General features: G+C 43.1%; 1 long non-coding RNA gene across 2 annotated transcripts in view; it reads right to left on the bottom strand.

Annotated features, from left to right (window-relative positions):
- Positions 1 to 20,719, bottom strand: part of LOC134354231 (uncharacterized) — a 298,502-nt gene that overhangs the window by 131,715 nt on the left and 146,068 nt on the right. The window contains exon 1 of one of the 2 annotated variants that reach the window (XR_010019738.1): positions 632 to 673. The exons of the other annotated variant lie outside the window; for it this stretch is intronic. This is a non-coding gene — a long non-coding RNA (uncharacterized LOC134354231). Of the gene's footprint in view, positions 1 to 631; positions 674 to 20,719 lie in introns of those variants that run through there. 2 annotated transcript variants of the gene reach the window in all.

Raw genomic sequence — 20,719 nt, 5'->3', positions numbered from 1 at the left:
ATCTGAAGGAAATCCACGTAGTCACAGGGAGAACTTCACCCCCCTTCTCAATTTCACCTATCACCTTGTATTTCTTCCTCCTCTCCGTATGAACTTCTTACAGGCAGTGGTGGTAATTGAAACCTGGTCACTTATACTGTAAAGTGTTGTGCTAACCACTACACTACTGCGTTGCCCATTTTCTCTTTAATTTTAAAGTGACATGCCTAATTATTACCCCTCAATTGTCTAAAAATGCATAATACGGTAATGTTTTCAATTGTTGTTATGGGACCATTTTGTATGCTGATTTATAGAAAGGCATCCATTAGTCTTGCGAGATCACGCATCTGCGCCTGGAAAGTCTTCACTCTCCAGGGCGCAGGCCTGGGCAAGGTTGTATGGAAGACCAGCAGTTGCCCATGCTGCAAGTCTCCCCTCTCCACGGCACCAATGTTGTCCAAGGGAAGGGCATTAGAACCCATACAGCTTGGCACCAGTGTTGTCGCAGAGCAATGTATGATTAAGTGCCTTGCTCAAGGACACAACACATTCCCTCGGCGGGGGCTCGAACTCATGACCTTCAGGTAGCTAGTCCAGTGCCTTAACCACTTGGCCCCACACATGCTAATTTACTGCTTCAGATACTTACAGTGAACTTTTCAAAAGTTCTTCTCTGACTGTGATGCTCAGGACACCCAATGATTTGAAACGTTTCATGACATTGGATTGTGTGTTTGTTCTTTGTGTCTCCCTCTTCTACCTTCAAAGAGCTTTGAAGCTGTTCTGAAAAAAAAAATGATTAGATGTTTCATAACTACAAGCTCAGGAATTCTACTTGTTTATCTATGGATATCTATTTCAATAGGGTAATTATCTAAATTTTTGCCTTTTGTATCCTTTTGAAAGTAGAAACTAAAAAGAATGAGAATACTTTGAAAATAAAAAAATATTAATTTCTATCATTTGGGCTTAATGTCAACTGTTATGACATTAGCAGTTCTCTTTGACCCACTACTGTCAAGAAGGAGGTACAGAAACATCAGGACGGCCAGACAGTGTAGCAGCTTCTTCCTTCAGGCTGTGAGACTAATGAATACCTTGCCACCACCGAGGTCTTGTCATAAGGTTAGCGTGTTGTTTACTGTATACTGTTTACTTGTGCTGCATGCATTTTGAATTAAATATTATTTCTGGTAATATTTTGCTTTATGTGCTATGTGTGATATATGTTTTGTGTGTGAACTGTAGCCCAGAGGAACATTGTTTCATTTGGTTGTATATGTGTACAGACAGATGTCGATAAACTTGAACTTGAACACTGTGCTGTAAATTCTACTTATTTGTATCCTGCTTCTCAAAAGCATTATCATTTTATTTACACTCTTGTTATTCATGCTTCTGAATTTCCTCCTTTAATCAGTTGTTCTTAATCGGATGCAAACAGGAAATGGTCACTACGGTCATTGATGCACAGATGGTGTGCGAGCACCATTGGACGTGACTGTGGGAAATGCGTTCAAAGCATAAATGACATAACAGTGCTCTGTTCTCTGTGGAAATTTTCATGGTGTTGTTACCAAGATAAACTCCCTTTCCTCAAGAACGTTAAACATAGAAACATAGAAACATAGAAAATAGGTGCAGGAGTAGGCCATTCGGCCCTTCGAGCCTGCACCGCCATTTATTATGATCATGGCTGATCATCCAACTCAGAACCCAGCCTTCCCTCCATACCCCCTGACCCCTGTAGCCACAAGGGCCATATCTAACTTCCTTTTAAACATAGCTAATGAACTGGCCTCAACTGTTTCCTGTGGCAGAGAATTCCACAGATTCACCACTCTCTGTGTGAAGAAGTTTTTCCTAACCTCGGTCCTAAAAGGCTTCCCCTCTATCCTCAAACTGTGACCCCTCGTTCTAGACCTCCCCAACATCGGGAACAATCTTCCTGCATCTAGCCTGTCCAATCCCTTTAGGATCTTATACGTTTCAATCAGATCCCCCCTCAATCTTCTAAATTCCAACGAGTACAAGCCCAGTTCATCCAGTCTTTCTTCATATGAAAGACCTGCCATCCCAGGAATCAATCTGGTGAACCTTCTTTGTACTCCCTCTATGGCAAAGATGTCTTTCCTCAGATTAGGGGACCAAAACTGCACACAATACTCCAGGTGTGGTCTCACCAAGGCCTTGTACAACTGCAGTAGTACCTCCCTGCTCCTGTACTCGAATCCTCTCGCTATAAATGCCAGCATACCGTTCGCCTTTTTCACCGCCTGCTGTACCTGCATGCCCACTTTCAATGACTGGTGTATAATGACACCCAGGTCTCGTTGCACCTCCCCTTTTCCTAATCGGCCACCATTCAGATAATAATCTGTTTTCCTATTTTTGCCACCAAAGTGGATAACTTCACATTTATCCACATTAAATTGCATCTGCCATGAGTTTGCCCACTCACCCAACCTATCCAAGTCACCCTGCATCCTCTTAGCATCCTCCTCACTGCTAACACTGCCACCCAGCTTCGTGTCATCCGCAAACTTGGAGATGCTGCATTTAATTCCCTCATCCAAGTCATTAATATATATTGTAAACAACTGGGGTCCCAGCACTGAGCCTTGCGGTACCCCACTAGTCACCGCCTGCCATTCTGAAAAGGTCCCGTTTATTCCCACTCTTTGCTTCCTGTCTGCTAACCAATTCTCCACCCACACCAATACCTTACCCCCAATACCGTGTGCTTTAAGTTTGCACACTAATCTCCTATGTGGGACCTTGTCAAAAGCCTTTTGAAAATCCAAATATACCACATCCACTGGTTCTCCCCTATCCACTCTACTAGTTACATCCTCAAAAAATTCTATGAGATTCGTCAGACATGATTTTCCTTTCACAAATCCATGCTGACTTTGTCCGATCATTTCACCGCTTTCCAAATGTGCTGTTATCACATCCTTGATAACTGACTCCAGCATTTTCCCCACCACCGACGTTAGGCTAACCGGCCTATAATTCCCCGGTTTCTCTCTCCCTCCTTTTCTAAAAAGTGGGGTTACATTAGCCACCCTCCAATCCTCAGGAACTAGTCCAGAATCTAACGAGTTTTGAAAAATTATCACTAATGCATCCACTATTTCTTGGGCCACTTCCTTAAGCACTCTGGGATGCAGACCATCTGGCCCTGGGGATTTATCTGCCTTCAATCCCTTCAATTTACCTAACACCACTTCCCTACTAACATGTATTTCGCTCAGTTCCTCCATCTCACTGGACCCTCTGTCCCTTACTATTTCTGGAAGATTATTTATGTCCTCCTTAGTGAAGACAGAACCAAAGTAATTATTCAATTGGTCTGCCATGTCCTTGCTCCCCATAATCAATTCACCTGTTTCTGTTTGCAGGGGACCTACATTTGTCTTTATCAGTCTTTTCCTTTTTACATATCTATAAAAGCTTTTACAGTCCGTTTTTATGTTCTCTGCCAGTTTTCTCTCATAATCTTTTTTCCCCTTCCTAATTAAGCCCTTTGTCCTCCTCTGCTGAACTCTGAATTTCTCCCAGTCCTCAGGTGAGCCACTTTCTCTGGCTAATTTGTATGCTACTTCTTTGGAATTGATGCTATCCCTAATTTCTCTTGTCAGCCACGGGTGCACTACCTTCCTTGATTTATTCTTTTGCCAAACTGGGATGAACAATTGTTGTAGTTCATCCATGCAACCTTTAAATGCCTGCCATTGCATATCCACCGTCAATCCTTGAAGTGTCATTTGCCAGTCTATCTTAGCTAATTCATGTCTCATACCTTCAAAGTTACCCCTCTTTAAGTTCAGAACCTTTGTTTCTGAATTAACTACGTCACTCTCCATGTTAATGAAGAATTCCACCATATTATGGTCACTCTTACCCAAGGGGCCTCTCACGACAAGATCGCTAATTAACCCTTCCTCATTGCTCAAAACCCAGTCCAGAATAGCCTGCTCTCTAGTCGGTTCCTCGACATGTTGGTTCAAAAAACCATCCCGCATACATTCCAAGAAATCCTCTTCCTCAGCACCTTTACCAATTTGGTTCACCCAGTCTACATGTAGATTGAAGTCACCCATTATAACTGCTGTTCCTTTATTGCACACATTTCTAATTTCCTGTTTAATACCATCTCCGACCTCACTACTACTGTTAGGTGGCCTGTACACAACTCCCACCAGCGTCTTCTGCCCCTTAGTGTTACGCAGCTCTACCCATATCGATTCCACATCTTCCCGGCTTATGTCCTTCCTTTCTATTGCGTTAATCTCTTTTTTAACCAGCAACGCCACCCCACCTCCCCTTCCTTCGTGTCTATCCCTCCTGAATATTGAATATCCCTGAACGTTCAGCTCCCATCCCTGGTCACCCTGGAGCCATGTCTCTGTGATCCCAACTATATCATAATCATTAATAACAATCTGCACTTTCAATTCATCCACCTTATTACGAATGCTCCTTGCATTGACACATAAAGCCTTCAGGCACTCTTTTACAACTCTCTTAGCCCTTTTTAATGCTTGCCCTGGATTTGTCGGCCTGCCACTTTTACTTTTCCCCTTTGTACTTTTTGCTTCTACGCTCACTTTACACCCCTCTGTCTCTCTGCACTGGTTCCCATCCCTCTGTTGTGAACTAACCTCCTCACACCTAGCCGCTTTAATTTGATTCCCACCTTGTTAACTAACCTCAAACTTGGCTTCCAATTGTTCCTCCAAATCAACCAAATAAATTTAAAAGAAGAAATACTGGTCATGTGAGATAACAATGTTCACCTGTTGTCCAGTGGGGTACAAAATTAAAACCCAACCACAGCCAATCAAACCAAAGCCGAGTGTCCAGGTATCAATGCTTCTGAAGGTTGAGGCCCAAAGGTTTAAGCCCCTGGGTCAATGTATCTGGAGACTGGGGGGTCTGTGAGTTTGGGCCAGGGACTAGAGGTTGGAGGCCCGATGTCTGATAGCCCAGGGCCAAGGCCTGCTGGTCAGTGGCCTGAAGGTGGCCTGTCTTGGGTTGAAAGCCCAGCTGTGTGCGTGAGTGGGTGGAAATAGACTTGTTTTGCTCCTACTGTTTGATCTGTGTTATTACTGTTCTTGCTTGTGTTGTTCTACAGTGCATGGTGGGCATGCTTTTTTGGCACCAGAATGTGTGGCGACCCTTGCCAGCTGCTCACAAAATATCCTTAGATTGTGTTGGTCCTAAATACAAATGACGCATTTCACTGTATGTTTCAATGAACATGAGATAAATAAATGAACTTGTATCTGAATCTGAATATTTCTTGTTAATTACCCCAAACACTACCGAGAATTCTGATGCAAGAGCTTTGACCTAAAATGTTAACTGCTTCTCATTTCACACATGTTGTCTAAGCTGCTGAGTGTTTCCATTATTTTCTGTTTTTTTAAGTAAAGCAAAGGAACAGTATGTGTGTGAATGAGTAACAATTGTTCATTAAACTAACTAAGTTTGTTTTAAAGTTATGAATCAATTGTAAACCTCATTAGGGCATTCATTCTTGAAGAGATGCTGGCTGGTAGCTCCATCCAATTTAAGTCCAAGGTATTTTGGTACGAAAGTCTACTCAAACCAAACGCATTTCATCAGGCCCCATTAGGATGTGGTTAGATGATCTGGCTCTAATGAAAAGAGACCTAGCCAGGATAAAGTGGAACCACAGATAAGTAAATAAAGTCGTCATGGAGCAATGGGTGAATTTAAATAGATGTTCCAACTACTTGCTGAATGAAGTTCCACAAGAGGAAAAAGATTTAAAAATAAAACAAAGCTAGAGTTCCCTGTATAGCAGAGGAGATGCAGAAGACTCTGAAAGGAAACAAAAAAAATGCATTGGTAAATTGGTTTATTAGTGTCACAGGTACCGTGGCACAAACTTGTCTTGCATACTGTCCATACAGATTATTGCATTGAGGCAGTACGAGGTAAATTGGAGCATTGTGAGGAGTTTTGGCCTCCTTATCTAGGAAAGGCTGTGCTGGCATTGGAGAGGGTCCAGAGGAGGTTCACGAGATTGATCCCAGGAATGAAAGGGTTAATGTAAAAGATGCGTTTGACAGCTCTGGACCTGCACTCGCTGGAGTTTAGAAGAATGAGGGGTGATCTCATTGAAAACTATCGAATATTGAAAGGCCTGTATAGAGTGGAGGTGGAGAGAATGTTTCCCATCATGGGAGAGTCTAGCACCGGAGCACACAGCCTCAGAATAGAAGGACATCCCTTTAGAGCAGAGATTAGAGGATATTCTTTAGCCAGAAGGTGGTGAATCTGTGGAGTTCATTGCTACAGATGGTTGCAGAGGTCAAGTCCTTGGGTATATTTAAAGTGGAGTTTGACACATTCTTGCTCAGTAAGGTCATCAAAGGTTATGGCAACCATTGAGCACATCGATATGGAGCTCTGTCACAGAAAACTTGCATCCATCATCAAGGACCATCCACCATCCTCTTAATGCTCTCTTCTTGCTGCTACCATCAGAAAGAAGGTACAGAAGCCTCAGGACCCACCCCAGGATCAGTTATTATCCCTCAACCATCAGGCTGTTGAACCAGAGGGGATAACCTCACTCATCTTCACTTACCTCATCACTGAACTGTTCCCGCAACCTATGTACTCATTTTCAAGGACTCTTCATCTCATTTTCTCGATATCTACTGCTTATTTCTTTATTTATTAGGATTTTTTTTGTTCTTCTCTTTTTTTTGTTTTTCATTTGCATAGTTTGTTATGTTTTTGCACTGTAGTTGTTGTCCATCCTGCTGTGTGCGGTTCTTCCATTAATTCTATTTTGTTTCTTGTATTTACTGTGCTTGCCCACAGGAAAATGAATCTCTGCATTGTATATGGTGACATATATGGTATGTTCTTTGATAAAGGACTTTCATATGAAGAAAAACTGGATGAACTGGGCTTGTGCTCGTTGGAATTTAGAAGATTGAGGGGGGATCTGATTGAAACGTATAAAATCCTAAAGGGATTAGACAGGCTAGATGCAGGAAGATTGTTCCCGATGTTGGGGAAGTCCAGAACGAGGGGCCACAGTTTGAGGATAGAGGGGAAGCCTTTTAGGACCGAGATTAGGAAAAACTTCTTCACACAGAGAGTGGTGAATCTGTGGAATTCTCTGCCACAGGAAACAGTTGAGGCCAGTTCATTGGCTATATTTAAGAGAGAGTTAGCTATGGCCCTTGTGGCTACGGGGATCAGGGGGTATGGAGGGAAGGCTAGTACTGGGTTCCGAGTTGGATGATCAGCCATGATCATAATAAATGGCAGTGCAGGCTCAAAGGGCCGAATGGCCTACTCCTGCACCTATTTTCTATGTTTCTATGTTTCTATAATAAATTTACTTTGAACTTTGAACTTTAAGAAGGCAGGAGAATGGGCTTGAGAGGGTTAATAGATGAGCCGCGACAGAATGGTGGAGCATACTTGATCAGCCAAATGCCCTTATTCCTCTCCTATGTCTTTGATTTTATGGCCGAAATTGGTAAAGAATATATTGCTGTACAGGTGGATGTAAGGTGCAAGGTCACAGAGGTAATCATGATAGGTGATTCATCTTGGTAGGTCAAATATGATGGCAGAATATAGTATTAACGATAAGACTCTTGGCAGTGTGGAAGATCAGAGGGGTCTTGGGGTCCGAGTCCATAGGACGCTCAAAGCTGCCACGCAGGTTGACTCTGGTTAAGAAGGCATACGGTGCATTGGCCTTCATCAATCGTAGGATTGAGTTTAACAACCAAGAGGAAATGTTGCAGATATATAGGACCCTGGTCAGACCCCACTTGTAGTACTGTGCTCAGTTCTGGTCACCTCACTATAGGAAGGACGTGGAAACCATAGAAAAGGTGCAGAGGAGATTTACAAGGATGTTGCCTGGATTGGGGAGCATGCCTTTTGAGAATAGTTTGAGTGAACTTCGCCTTTCCTCCTTGAAGTGACAGAGGATGAGAGGTGACCTGATAGAGGTGTACTTGATAATGAGAGGCATTGATTGTGTGGATAGTCTGAGGTTTTTTCCCAGGGCTGAAATGGCTAGCATGAGAGGGCATAGTTTTAAGCTGCTTGGAAGTAGGTACAGAGGGGATGTCAGGGGTAAGTTTTTTTACGCAGAGTGTGGTGAGTGCGTGGAATGGGCTGCTGATGGCGTGGTGGAGGCGGAAACGATAGGGTCTTTTAAGAGACTCCTGAATGGCTACATGGAGCTTAGAAGAATAGAGGGCTATGGGTAAAGCCTAGGTAGTTCAAAGGTAGGAGGTGTTCAGCAAGGCTTTGTGGGCCAAAGGGCCTGTATTGTGCTGTATGTTTTCTATGTCTCTATGTTTAATCCATCTTGCTGTATTCAGACTCAGATTCATTTATTTATCACATGTATATCGAAACTTATAGTGAAATGCATCATTTGCATTAATACCCAGTGCAACCTAAGGGTATGCTGGGGGCAGTCCACAAGTATTGCCACAAATTCTGGTACCAACATAGCATGCCCACAATGGCCAGCAGAACAACACTAGCAACTTTGCAATCGGATTTTGGTGTTGACCCGTTGACGGGAACTTGAACTCCAGGCCTCCACCAATTCATGAATCTCAGTGGTCACTGGTCCTCGTGCATGTACTAGGGAAACACTTAATAGCCTTATAACAGCAGGGCAGAAGCTGCTCTTAAGCCTAGTGGTAGATGCATGATGCATCTCAGGTGAATAATTCTACGAGGAACCAGACCGATAATGGTAAACTGGTGGGTAAAGGACAAAGAAAGTATGACAGGCTAAGGAGGAGTACTAGAAAATGGTAATTAAAATAGAATGTGATTTTTTTTCTCTCAGCAAATGAGTAATAAATGGAGAGGAGAAGCTGATTAGTCACTATGAAGGTGATAGATACTTACAGAAAGTCGACATAATTAAGATAATGAATTTTACTTTACATTGATTTTTACCAAGGGAAAGGATGCAATCTCAATGAGTTGTAGAGCTAACGGAAGGGGTAGGCATTGGGTGTGTTTAAGTAAGGAAGCTACTTAACCCATGGGGTGGCTCTAGACTGCTGATGGAGAGATAGAAGCTGCAGAGACTAGCCATAATTCTCCAAAACTCGCTAGATACCTTGGGGAAGGTCATGGTGAGCAACAACAGGAAAGTCAATTGCAGTGAAGTCCATCAACATCCCCTCACTACTCCTGATGGTAAACTGAGGGGTAAAGGAGAAGGGAAACAAGACAAACAAGGGAAGGGTATAAGGGGTGGTAGTAGAGAGAGATAGATTTGTTTGTTTGTTATGTCCTGTGTCTTACGAAATAGGCCATGACCATGATTGTTTCTGGCAAAATCTTCTACAGAAGTGTTTGCCGTCGCCTTTTTCTGAGCGGCGTCTTTACGAGACGGGTGACCCCAGCCATTATCAATGCTCTTCACAGATTCTCTGCCTGGTGTCAGTGGTCACATAACCAAGACTTGTGATATGCACCAGCTGCTCATACGACCATCCACCACCTGCTCCCATGGCTTCATGTGACCCTGTTCAGGGGCTAAACAGGTGCTACATCTTGCCCAAGGCTGACCTGAAGGCTAGCAGGAGTGCCTTATACCTCCTTTGCAGAGACGTATCTCCACCCTGCCACCCATGTAGATTCATTGGGGATTTTTAAAATGTATTTAAATAGGCACATAAATGCGAGAAAATGGAAGGATATGGACATTATGTAGGCAGAAGACATAATGGTTTAGTTGGCCATTTGATTACTAATTTAATTGGTTTGACACAACATATAGAAACATAGAAACATAGAAAATAGGTGCAGGAGTAGGCCATTCGGCCCTTCGAGCCTGCACCGCCATTTATTATGATCATGGCTGATCATCCAACTCAGAACCCCGCCCCAGCCTTCCCTCCATACCCCCTGACCCCCATAGCCACAAGGGCCATATCTAACTCCCTCTTAAATATAGCCAATGAACTGGCCTCAACTGTTTCCTGTGGCAGAGAATTCCACAGATTCACCACTCTCTGTGTGAAGAAGTTTTTCCTAATCTCGGTCCTAAAAGGCCTCCCCTCTATCCTCAAACTGTGGCCCCTCGTTCTGGACTTCCCCAACATCGGGAACAATCTTCCTGCATCTAGCCTGTCCAATCCCTTTAGGATCTTATACGTTTCAATCAGATCCCCCCTCAATCTTCTAAATTCCAACGAGTACAAGCCCAGTTCATCCAGTCTTTCTTCATATGAAAGTCCTGCCATCCCAGGAATCAATCTGGTGAACCTTCTTTGTACTCCCTCTAAGGCAAGGATGTCTTTCCTCAGATTAGGGGACCAAAACTGCACACAATACTCCAGGTGTGGTCTCACCAAGGCCTTGTACAACCGCAGTAGTACCTCCCTGCTCCTGTACTCGAATCCTCTCGCTATAAATGCCAGCATACAATTCGCCTTTTTCACCGCCTGCTGTACCTGCATGCCCACTTTCAATGACTGGTGTATAATGACACCCAGGTCTCGTTGCACCTCCCTTTTTCCTAATCGGCCACTATTCAGATAATAATCTGTTTTCCTATTTTTGCCACCAAAGTGGATAACTTCACATTTATCCACATTAATTTGCATCTGCCATGAATTTGCCCACTCACCCAACCTATCCAAGTCACCCTTCATCCTCTTAGCATCCTCCTCACAGCTAACACTGCCACCCAGCTTCGTGTCATCCGCAAACTTGGAGATGCTGCATTTAATTCCCTCATCCAAGTCATTAATATATATTGTAAACAACTGGGGTCCCAGCACTGAGCCTTGCGGTACCCCACTAGTCACCGCCTGCCATTCTGAAAAGGTCCCGTTTATTCCCACTCTTTGCTTCCTGTCTGCTAACCAATTCTCCACCCACACCAATACCTTACCCCCAATACCGTGTGCTTTAAGTTTGCACACTAATCTCCTGTGTGGGACCTTGTCAAAAGCCTTTTGAAAATCCAAATATACCACATCCATTGGTTCTCCCCTATCCACTCTACTAGTTACATCCTCAAAAAATTCTATGAGATTCGTCAGACATGATTTTCCTTTCACAAATCCATGCTGACTTTGTCCGATCATTTCACTGCTTTCCAAATGTGCTGTTATCACATCCTTGATAACTGACTCCAGCATTTTCCCCACCACCGACGTTAGGCTAACCAGTCTATAATTCCCCGGTTTCTCTCTCCCTCCTTTTTTAAAAAGTGGAGTTACAATAGCCACCCTCCAATCCTCAGGAACTAGTCCAGAATCTAACGAGTTTTGAAAAATTATCACTAATGCATCCACTATTTCTTGGGCTACTTCCTTAAGCACTCTAGGATGCAGACCATCTGGCCCTGGGGATTTATCTGCCTTCAATCCCTTCAATTTACCTAACACCACTTCCTTACTAACATGTATTTCGCTCAGTTCCTCCATCTCACTGGACCCTCTGTCCCCTACTATTTCTGGAAGATTATTTATGTCCTCCTTAGTGAAGACAGAACCAAAGTAATTATTCAATTGGTCTGCCATGTCCTTGCTCCCCATAGTCAATTCACCTGTTTCTCTCTGCAGGGGACCTACATTTGTCTTTACCAGTCTTTTCCTTTTTACATATCTATAAAAGCTTTTACAGTCTGTTTTTATGTTCCCTGCCAGTTTTCTCTCATAATCTTTTTTCCCCTTCCTAATTAAGCCCTTTGTCCTCCTCTGCTGAACTCTGAATTTCTCCCAGTCCTCAGGTGAGCCACTTTCTCTGGCTAATTTGTATGCTCCTTCTTTGGAATTGATACTATCCCTAATTTCTCTTGTCAGCCACGGGTGCACTACCTTCCTTGATTTATTCTTTTGCCAAACTGATTTGCTTCTTTTTGTAACTTCAGTAATTTTTTATGTCTTGCACTGTACTGCTGCTGCAAAACACACTTCATGATGTGTGTCAGTAATGGTAAACCTGCTTCTGATTCAGCAGAGGATTCAACATTCAACGTTATAGGTCGTTCAAGGAACAGCAGGACAGGTTTTAATATTTTATAATAATCGTCGTTGTGGCTAGCCCTCGAGGTCGAGGATGGTGGTCTTCATTCTGAAGAAGTGGCCCACAGAGCGAAGACGCCTGTGCGTGTATTTGTTTAACGTGTACTTGATGTTGCACTCCAAGAAGCACACGATACTTCACAAATCAACCAACTGATTCCAATGGCATGGAAACCACGACGATTGGAGCTGATGGATTTGTTGCAGCCTTCATCCACCTTCACAGCCGTTGAGTTTGAAGTAACTCCGTCTGCCTGTTCCACCGTTGAGGTCTTGGTTGGATTGTTCTTTGTCAGGGACCTCACCCTCGACCTTACCGCCATGGGTGACCCTACCAGAAGCATAGCTCCAGACGGCATCGCTCTTGGGATCACAGGACCACACAAGCTTCTCCACCACGACAAGGTGACAATCCACGGAGATAATATTTAATGTATAAGTATTTAATCTTTTGACATTTTGAGGATAACACACCTAGAGAAAACAAACATATCCTTCCACATTCAGGAATTAGCATCCAAAGTTCACATTCTGTGTAAGCTGGTGAAAACAAAGCTAACTGAGACTTTCAACAAGCCAGTGTTGTGGTGCTTACAACGCTTTACAACACAGGTGACCTGGGTGCAATTCCCACTGCTGCTTGTGAGAAGTTTGCGTGTTCTCTCCGTGACCACGTCTGTTTCTTTTGAGAGTTCCAGTTTCCTCCCACAGTCCAAAGATGTACTGTTGATAGATGTACCGGTTGGTAGGTTAATTGGTCATTGTAAGGTGTGCTGTGATTAGGCGAGCAATTGTGGGAATGCTGATCAGCATGGCTCAAGGGGCAGGAACGCTGTATCCAATAAATAAATAAACAAACAAACAAACAAACATGGAACTGGGTGGGTGCTCAAATGCAAAAAAAATTGCAAAGTTGTTGGGGAAAAGTGGAATAGCACTGACAGAATTTCTCTGTTAAACTGAATGGGACTAATAGACTTTCAATTATTTATTATGCCTGCAGAAAACCAACAAGTTTCACAATATACTTCAGTGATAATAAACGTGATTCTGATTCTGCATCATAACAGTTCTCTGATTTTTATAATTCTGCTCCATTCCTGTGCTGTCATTAGTAATATTTTTCTTCTTTCTTAGCTTTTGCAATTATGCAGTATTGCACAGAGGCAGCATTCTCAGTGTCCTCTGTTCTCACAGGAAAATTATACATTTTGGATTATTTTTCTGATTGTTATCAATAATTGTTATTGCTAGTCCTGGGTTGAGCCTGACTAGGCCTCCAAGTCATGCAGCTGATCCTTGAACTACATTTATCTAAGTAACTCTGGCAGGATAAGTTTTTCCACTATTTGATAGGGCATAAACATGCATTTGTAAAGCCAAGAGGTTCATGCACATGCATTTGACCTTTCACTAGATTACCGGGGATCCTCAGACTCCTGTTGGAACCCTTCCCCACTCCCTGTTAGATAAGGGCCCAAGGAATGGTGCTTTGAGGGGGCAAATACAATTCCATGTCAAATCAATATTTTCTCACACCAGCTTCCTGGAAAATCACTCATTTTCTAACAATATCTCTAAGGTTGAGTAAACTGCGATTATAAGGGGCTTCAATTGCACATAGAGACTGGAGAAATGGGGCTTGTTTGCCTCAGAGTGGAAAAAGTAATGGGGAGATTAAGGAGTGGTGTTCAAATCATGAATGGTTCATTCCTAGTAATAAAAGGAACTTGTTCACTGTGGTGGTGGCTCAGTGACCCAAGGATACAGACGATGAGGCGTAACATTTTACAGCGCCAGTGATCACCGCTCAGATTTCAACTCCCACTGTTTGTACGTTCTCCCTGTGACGGTGGTAGTTTCCTCCCGTATTCCAAAGCTGCATGGGTTAGAGTTTGTAAGTTGTAGGCATGCTTTATTGGCGGTGGAAGCATGGTGTTACTTGTAGGCTGCCCCCAGCACATATTTGGACTCTGTTGGTCATTGACACGACGCAAGCAAGGCATTTCAGTGTATGGTTTGATTATTTGACATACATATTTCAAATAAATCTAATCTTTAAGACTGATGACAGACAAACAAGGAGCAACATGAGGAAACATTTTATTTTAACTGTAGCAAATTTTTATGACTTGGAATGCACAGACAGAAAGGGAATTGGGAGGAGCCTCAAAGTAACTTTCAAAATGAATATTGGATAAATAACTGGAAAGAAGAAAAAATGCAAGGTAATGGGGAAAGTTCTGGGATGAATTGAAGAACTTATTTTGGAGCTGGCACTGGCTTGATGGGCTGAATAATCTCCTCAGGTCTAAAATATATGTATGATAACAATGAATATTTGTTGCATACTGGAAATAAATTCATCATTTTAAACTATGAGGAAACATTGAATTGAATTGAATTGACTTTATTTCTTACATCCTTCACATACATGAGTAAAAATTTTTATGTTACGTCTCCGTCCAAATGTGTAATATGCAATCATAGTAATTTATAATAATTTATAATAAATAGAACAGTCAATGTAATATAGAGTACACTCAAATCAGCGTGAGTTCATCAGTCTGATGGCCTGGTGGAAGAAGCTGTCCCACAGCCTGTTGGTCCTGGCTTTTATGCTGCGGTACCATTTCCCGGATGGTAGCAGCTGGAATACATTGTGATTCGGATGACTTGGGTCCCCAGTGATCCTACGGGCCCTTTTTACACACCTGTCCTTGTACATGTCCTAAACCATGGGAAGTTCATAGCTACAGATGTGCTGGGCTGTCCGCACCACTCTCTGCAGAGTCCTGCGATTGAGGGAAGTACAGTTCCTATACCAGGCAGTGATGTAGCCAGTCAGGATGCTCTCAATTGTGCCCCTGTAGAAAGTTCTTAGGATTTGGGGGCTGATACCAAACTTCCTCAACTGTCTGAGGTGAAAGAGGTGCTGTTGTGCCTTTTTCACCACACAGCTGATGTGTACAGACTATGTGAGGTCCTCGGTGATGTGGATGCCGAGAAACTTGAAGCTGTTTACCCTCTCAACCCCAGATCCATTGACGTCAATAGGGGTTAGCCTGTCTCCATTCCTCCTGTAATCCACAACCAGCTCCTTTGTTCTTGCGACATCGTTTTCTTGACACCACTGTGTCAGAGAGATGACTTCTTCCCTGTAGGCCACTTCGTTATTGTTTGGAGATAAGGCCAATTAATGTAGTGTCATCGGCAAATTTAATTAGCAGATAAGAGCTGTGGGTGGCGATACAGTCATGGGTATACAGAGAGTAAAGGAGGGGACTCAGTACGCAGGGCCTGAGGGGCTTCTGTATTGAGAGTCAGAGGGTTGGAGGTGAGGGAGCCCACTCTTACAACCTGCTGGCTATCTGACAAGAAGTCCAGGATCCAGTTGTGCAAGGCAGGGTCAAGGCCAAGGTCTCTGAGCTTCTTATCGAGCCTGGATGAAACTATGGTGTTGAATGATGAACTGTAGTCCAAGAACAGCATTCTCACATAAGCATCCTTCTTTTCCGGATGTGTAAGGACGGTATGTAGAGCAGTGACTATTGTGTCATCTGTCGGTCAGTTGTGTCGGTAAGCGAATTGTAGGGGTCCAGTTTGGGTGGTAGCAAGCTGCAGATGTAGCCCTTGACCAGCCTCTCAAAGCATTTGCTTATTATTGAGATGAGTGCGACAGGACATCAGTCATTCAGGCATGTTACCTTGGTCAATGGTGGATGATTTGAAGCAGGAAGGCACTCTACACTGGGAGAGGGAGAGATTTAAGATATCAGTAAACACACCTGCCAGTTGTGCTGAGCACATCCTGGGTACTCGCCCTGGGATACCGTCTGGTCCTGCAGCCTTGCGACTGGCCACTCATTGGAAACATCTGTGTACCTCAGACTCAGAGACGACCAGGTTGCAGGTTGTAGCGGAGGCTTTCCTCAGAGGCTCAGAGTTAGCAACATCGAACCGAGTGTAAAAGCAATTGAGCTAATCTGGGAGAGAGGCCGCGATGTTGGCAGCACCACAACGTTTGGCTATGAAGTCTGCGATGGATATGCAGCCCTCGCCACAAGTCACGTGTGCTATTCGTTGTCAATCTTTAGGGCATAATGTCATAAGACATAGGAGCAGAATTAGGCCATGTGGCTCATCAGATCTGTTCTGCTATTACATCTTGGCTGATTTCTTATCCCTCTCAACTCCATTCTCCTGCCTTCTCCCTGTAACCTACGATGTGGATATTATTTAATATCCAGTGGCATGGCCTCCACATCCATCAGTGGCAATGAATTCCATGGATTCAGTACTCTCTGACTAAAGAAATTCCTCCTTATCTCAGTTCTAAATGGAAGTTCCTCTATTCCGAGGCTGTGCCCTCTGATCCTAGACTCCCCCACTAGAGGCAATATCCTCTCCACAACCACTCTCCCTAGCCTTTCAGTGAGCTTTTAATAAGATTCTCCCTCATTCTTCTAAATTCAAGCGAATGCAAGCCCAAAGCCACCAAACACTCCTCATAATCGTGGGATTGAGTTTAGGAGCTGAGAGGTAAAGTTGCAGCTATACAGGACCCTGGTCAGACCCCACTTGGAGTACTGTGCTCAGTTCTGGTTGCCTCATTACGGGAAGGACGTGGGAACCTTAGAAAGTGTGCAGAGGAGATTTCGAAGGATGTTGCCTGGATTGGGGAGCATTGCGTTATGAGAATTGGTTGAGTGAACTCAGTCTTTTCTTCTCGGAGCAACGAGGATGAGAGGTGACCTGATAGAGGTGTACAAGATAATGAGAGGCATTGATCATGTGGATAGTCAGAGGCTTTTCCCCAGGGCTGAAATGGCTCCCACGAGAGGGCATAATTTTAAGGTGGTTGGAAGTAGATACAGAAGAGATGTCAGGGGTAAGTTTTTTCACACAGAGAGTGGTTAGTGCGTGGAATGGGCTGCTGGCGGCGGTGGTGGTGGAAATGATAGGGTCTTTTAAGTGACTCCTGGGTAGCTACATGGAGCTGAGAAAAATAGAGGGCTATGGGTAATGCCTAGGTAGTTCTAAGGTAGGGATATGTTCAGCACAGCCTTGTGGGCCGAAGGGCCTGTGTTGTGCTGTAGGTTTTCTATGTTTCACACTGTAACCCTTTCATTCCCAGAATCATTCTCATGAACCTCCTCTACACTCTATCCAATGCCAACACGTCTTTTCTTAGATAAAGAGCCCAAAACTGTTCACAATACGCCTAGTGCAGTAAGACCAATGCCTTACAAAGCCTCAGCATTACATCCTTGTTTTTATATTCTAATCCTCTCAAAATGAATGCTAACATTGCATTTGCATTCCTTAGCATTGACTCAACCAGTAACTTAACCTTTAGGGATTCCTGCATGAGGACTCCCAAGTCCCTTTGCACCTCTGATTTTGAAATTTCTTCCTGTTTAGAAAATAGTCTACACCTTTATTCCTTCTACCAAAGTACATGACCATGCACTTTCCTACTCTATATCCCGATCTGCTCATTGTCCCAATCTGGCTAAGTCCTTCTGCAGGTTCCCTGCTTCCTCAGCACTATCTGTTCCTATATCTATCTTTGTATCATCCACAAATGTGGCCACAATGCTATAAATTCTGTCATCCAAATCATTGATATATAATGTAAAAAAAAAGCCATCCCAATACCAGTCCCTGCAGAACACACTAGTCACTGGCAGCGAACCAGAAAAGACCCTTTTATTCCCACTCTTTGCCCCTCCTGCCTGTCAGCCAATGCTCTATCAATGCTCGGATCTTTCCTGTATTACCATGGCTCTTATCTTGTTAATCAGCCACATGTGTGGCACATTGTCAAAGACATTCTGAAAATCCAAGTAAACAGCATCCACTAACTCTCCTTTCTCTATCCTGTTTGTTATTTCCTCAAAGAATACCAAAAGATTTGTCAGGCAAGATTTCTCCTGATGACTTCAGCTTATTTTATCATGTGGCTCCAAGTACCCCAAAACCTCATTTTTAATAATGGACTCCAACATCTTCCCAACCACTAAAGTCAGGCTAACCAGCCTATAGTTTCCTTTCTTCCACCTCCTTCCCTTCTTAAAGAGTAGAATGACACTTGCATTTTCCCGTTCGTCAAAGCCATTCCAGAATCTAGTGATTCTTAAAAGATCATTACCAATGCCTCCACAGTCTCTTCAGCTACCTCTTTCAGAACCCTGGGATGTACTCCATCTGGTTCAGGTGACTTGCCTACCTTCAGTCATTTCACCTTTCCCAACATCTTCTCCTTGGTAATAACAACTACACTCATACCTGCCTCCTGACACTCAAATTTCTGGCATACTGCTAATGTCTTCCACAGTGAAGACAGACGCCAAATACTCATTGAGTTTGTCTGCCATTTCTTTGCCCCAATTACTACTGCTCCAGCATCATTTTCTAGTTGTCCATTATCCATTCTTGCCTTTCTTTTCTCTTTATATATCTGAAATCCTTTGGTATCCGCTTTGTTTTTATTGGCTAGTTTAACTTCATATTTCATTACTTCTCTCCTTATGTCTTTTTTAGTTGCCTTCTGCTGGTGTTTAAAAGAGTCCCAATCCTCTGACATCCCATTAATCTTTGCTATATTATATGTATGTCCTTTCTTTTAGTTTTATGCTGTCTTTGTCCCTTCTCAGCCATGGTTGCCTCATCCTGCCTTTAGAATACTTTTTTCACCTTTGGGATGTATCTAAGCTGCACCTTCCATACTGGCCCCAGAAACTCCAGCCATTGCTGTTTTGCCATCATCCCTTCTATTTTAACTAAGGGTTGGAGAATAATCCACAGCACATAACTACACTTGAGACTCAAATGGCGGCAGATGTTGAAATCTAGAGCAGCAAACAATCTGCTGGTCGAACTCAGCAGGTCGAGCAGGATCTGTGGGGGGAAGAGGAATTGTTGACCTTTTGGGTTTTGACCTGAGAAGGTGACAATTCCTTCTGTCCCACAGATGCTGCTTGCCCTCCCAAGTTACCCCAGCAAATTGTTTCACACTGCATCCAACTACTTTCCTTGTGTCTGCCTTATCAATTGAGTGGAGTATAAACTACTCCCCATCAACCTACAATGGCAAAAGCAGAGTGAAAACTGCTAGCAGTAAACTAATCGTCCCTTCATGAGAGATCTCAGCCCAAAATGTGGATCATTTATTCCTTTCTACAGATGCTGCCCGACATGATAAGTTTGTTTGTTTATTCATTTATTTATTGAGGTACATTGTGGAATAGGCCACTCCAGTCCTTTGATTCGTGCTGCCTAGCAACCCCTGATTCATCATCATCATAGCTTGTCACGCCAGACAGGCAGGTCAGTGTCAGCTAAATCAGGTGAGAATGGGCAGTTGTGCAGAATAGGTTCAATTTAATCCCAGCCTAATCATGGGACAATTTACAATGACCAATTAACCTACTAACTGGTACATTTTTGGACTGTGGGAGGAAACTGGAGCACATGGAAGAGTCCCACATGTTCACGGGGAGAAGGTACAAACTCCTTACAAACAGCAGTGGGAAGTAAACTCTGATCACTGATCAAAGGCTTAATGGAGTGGATGTGGAGAGGATGTTTCCTGTAATGGGACAGTCTGAGACCAGAGGGCACAGCCTCAGTATAAAAGGGTTTTCTTTTAGAATGGAGATAAGGAGGAATTTCTTTAGCCAGAAAGTGGTGAATTTGTGGAAGTCAAGTCTTTATGTATATTTAAGGCAGAAGTTGGTAGATTCTTAACAGGTCAGGGCATGAAGGGATAGGGGAGAAGACAGGAGATTGGGGCTGAGAGAGAAATTGGATCAGCCATGATGAAATGGTGGAGCAGACTCGATAGGCCAAATGGCCCAATTCTTCTCCTAATCTTATGGGTTTATGGTCACCGGTACCGTAAAGACTTGTGCTAACCATTACGCAACCATGCCACCCATCCTCCAGCATTTTGTGTGTTACTCTGGATTTCCAGTATCTGCAAAATCTCATGTTTAAAATCTTCTCTTGCTCCTTCTTTCTATCAAAGTAACAGAAATGCTCATCCTGTTGTGTATTTAGTATTTCAGTAACATTTGGGTAATCTTGTTTGATATATTGTTTGATTAAGCATTGTTTTTTATATAATTCATTTTGGTTATATGTAAAAATACATGAATAGCATACGTCATGATGCGACCATGTGATACATGCGCTTCTCACTTAAAGTAAAGCAGGAAGTTAGACTCACATTTCAGATTCCCGTGTGTTCCTTTGAATGAGTTTAATGTTTTGAAGTTATGAAGCATAACACATTCGATCTCCTGAGCACCAATAGCTGCCTCCGTGAAGCAGACTCAAACTAAAAAATATTGCTGACCTATCAGAAAACGCATTCCGCAGTGCCACCATTCTTGCTCATTCAAACTAAGCAGTCATGTCATATAGGTCAAACATACAAAGCCACACATAAAAGGCTACCACTTAAATTTTGCCCGGATTAAAGTGCTGAGCACTCCCTGCATTTTGTGTCTTGAAGTATTCTGTATTTGGTTACTAAAAGAACAAAATTCCAGAAATATTTGGCACACAGAGAGTGAATATAAATGTGATTATAATAATGAAATATCTATCTCAGGAATGTCAACAAAGTCCACTAGGCCAATGCAGCAGAC

Source organism: Mobula hypostoma, chromosome 11, assembly GCF_963921235.1.
Source record: "Mobula hypostoma chromosome 11, sMobHyp1.1, whole genome shotgun sequence".
Classification (NCBI taxonomy): Eukaryota; Metazoa; Chordata; class Chondrichthyes; order Myliobatiformes; family Myliobatidae; genus Mobula; species Mobula hypostoma.
This window is presented reverse-complemented; position numbering and strand designations above follow the sequence as displayed.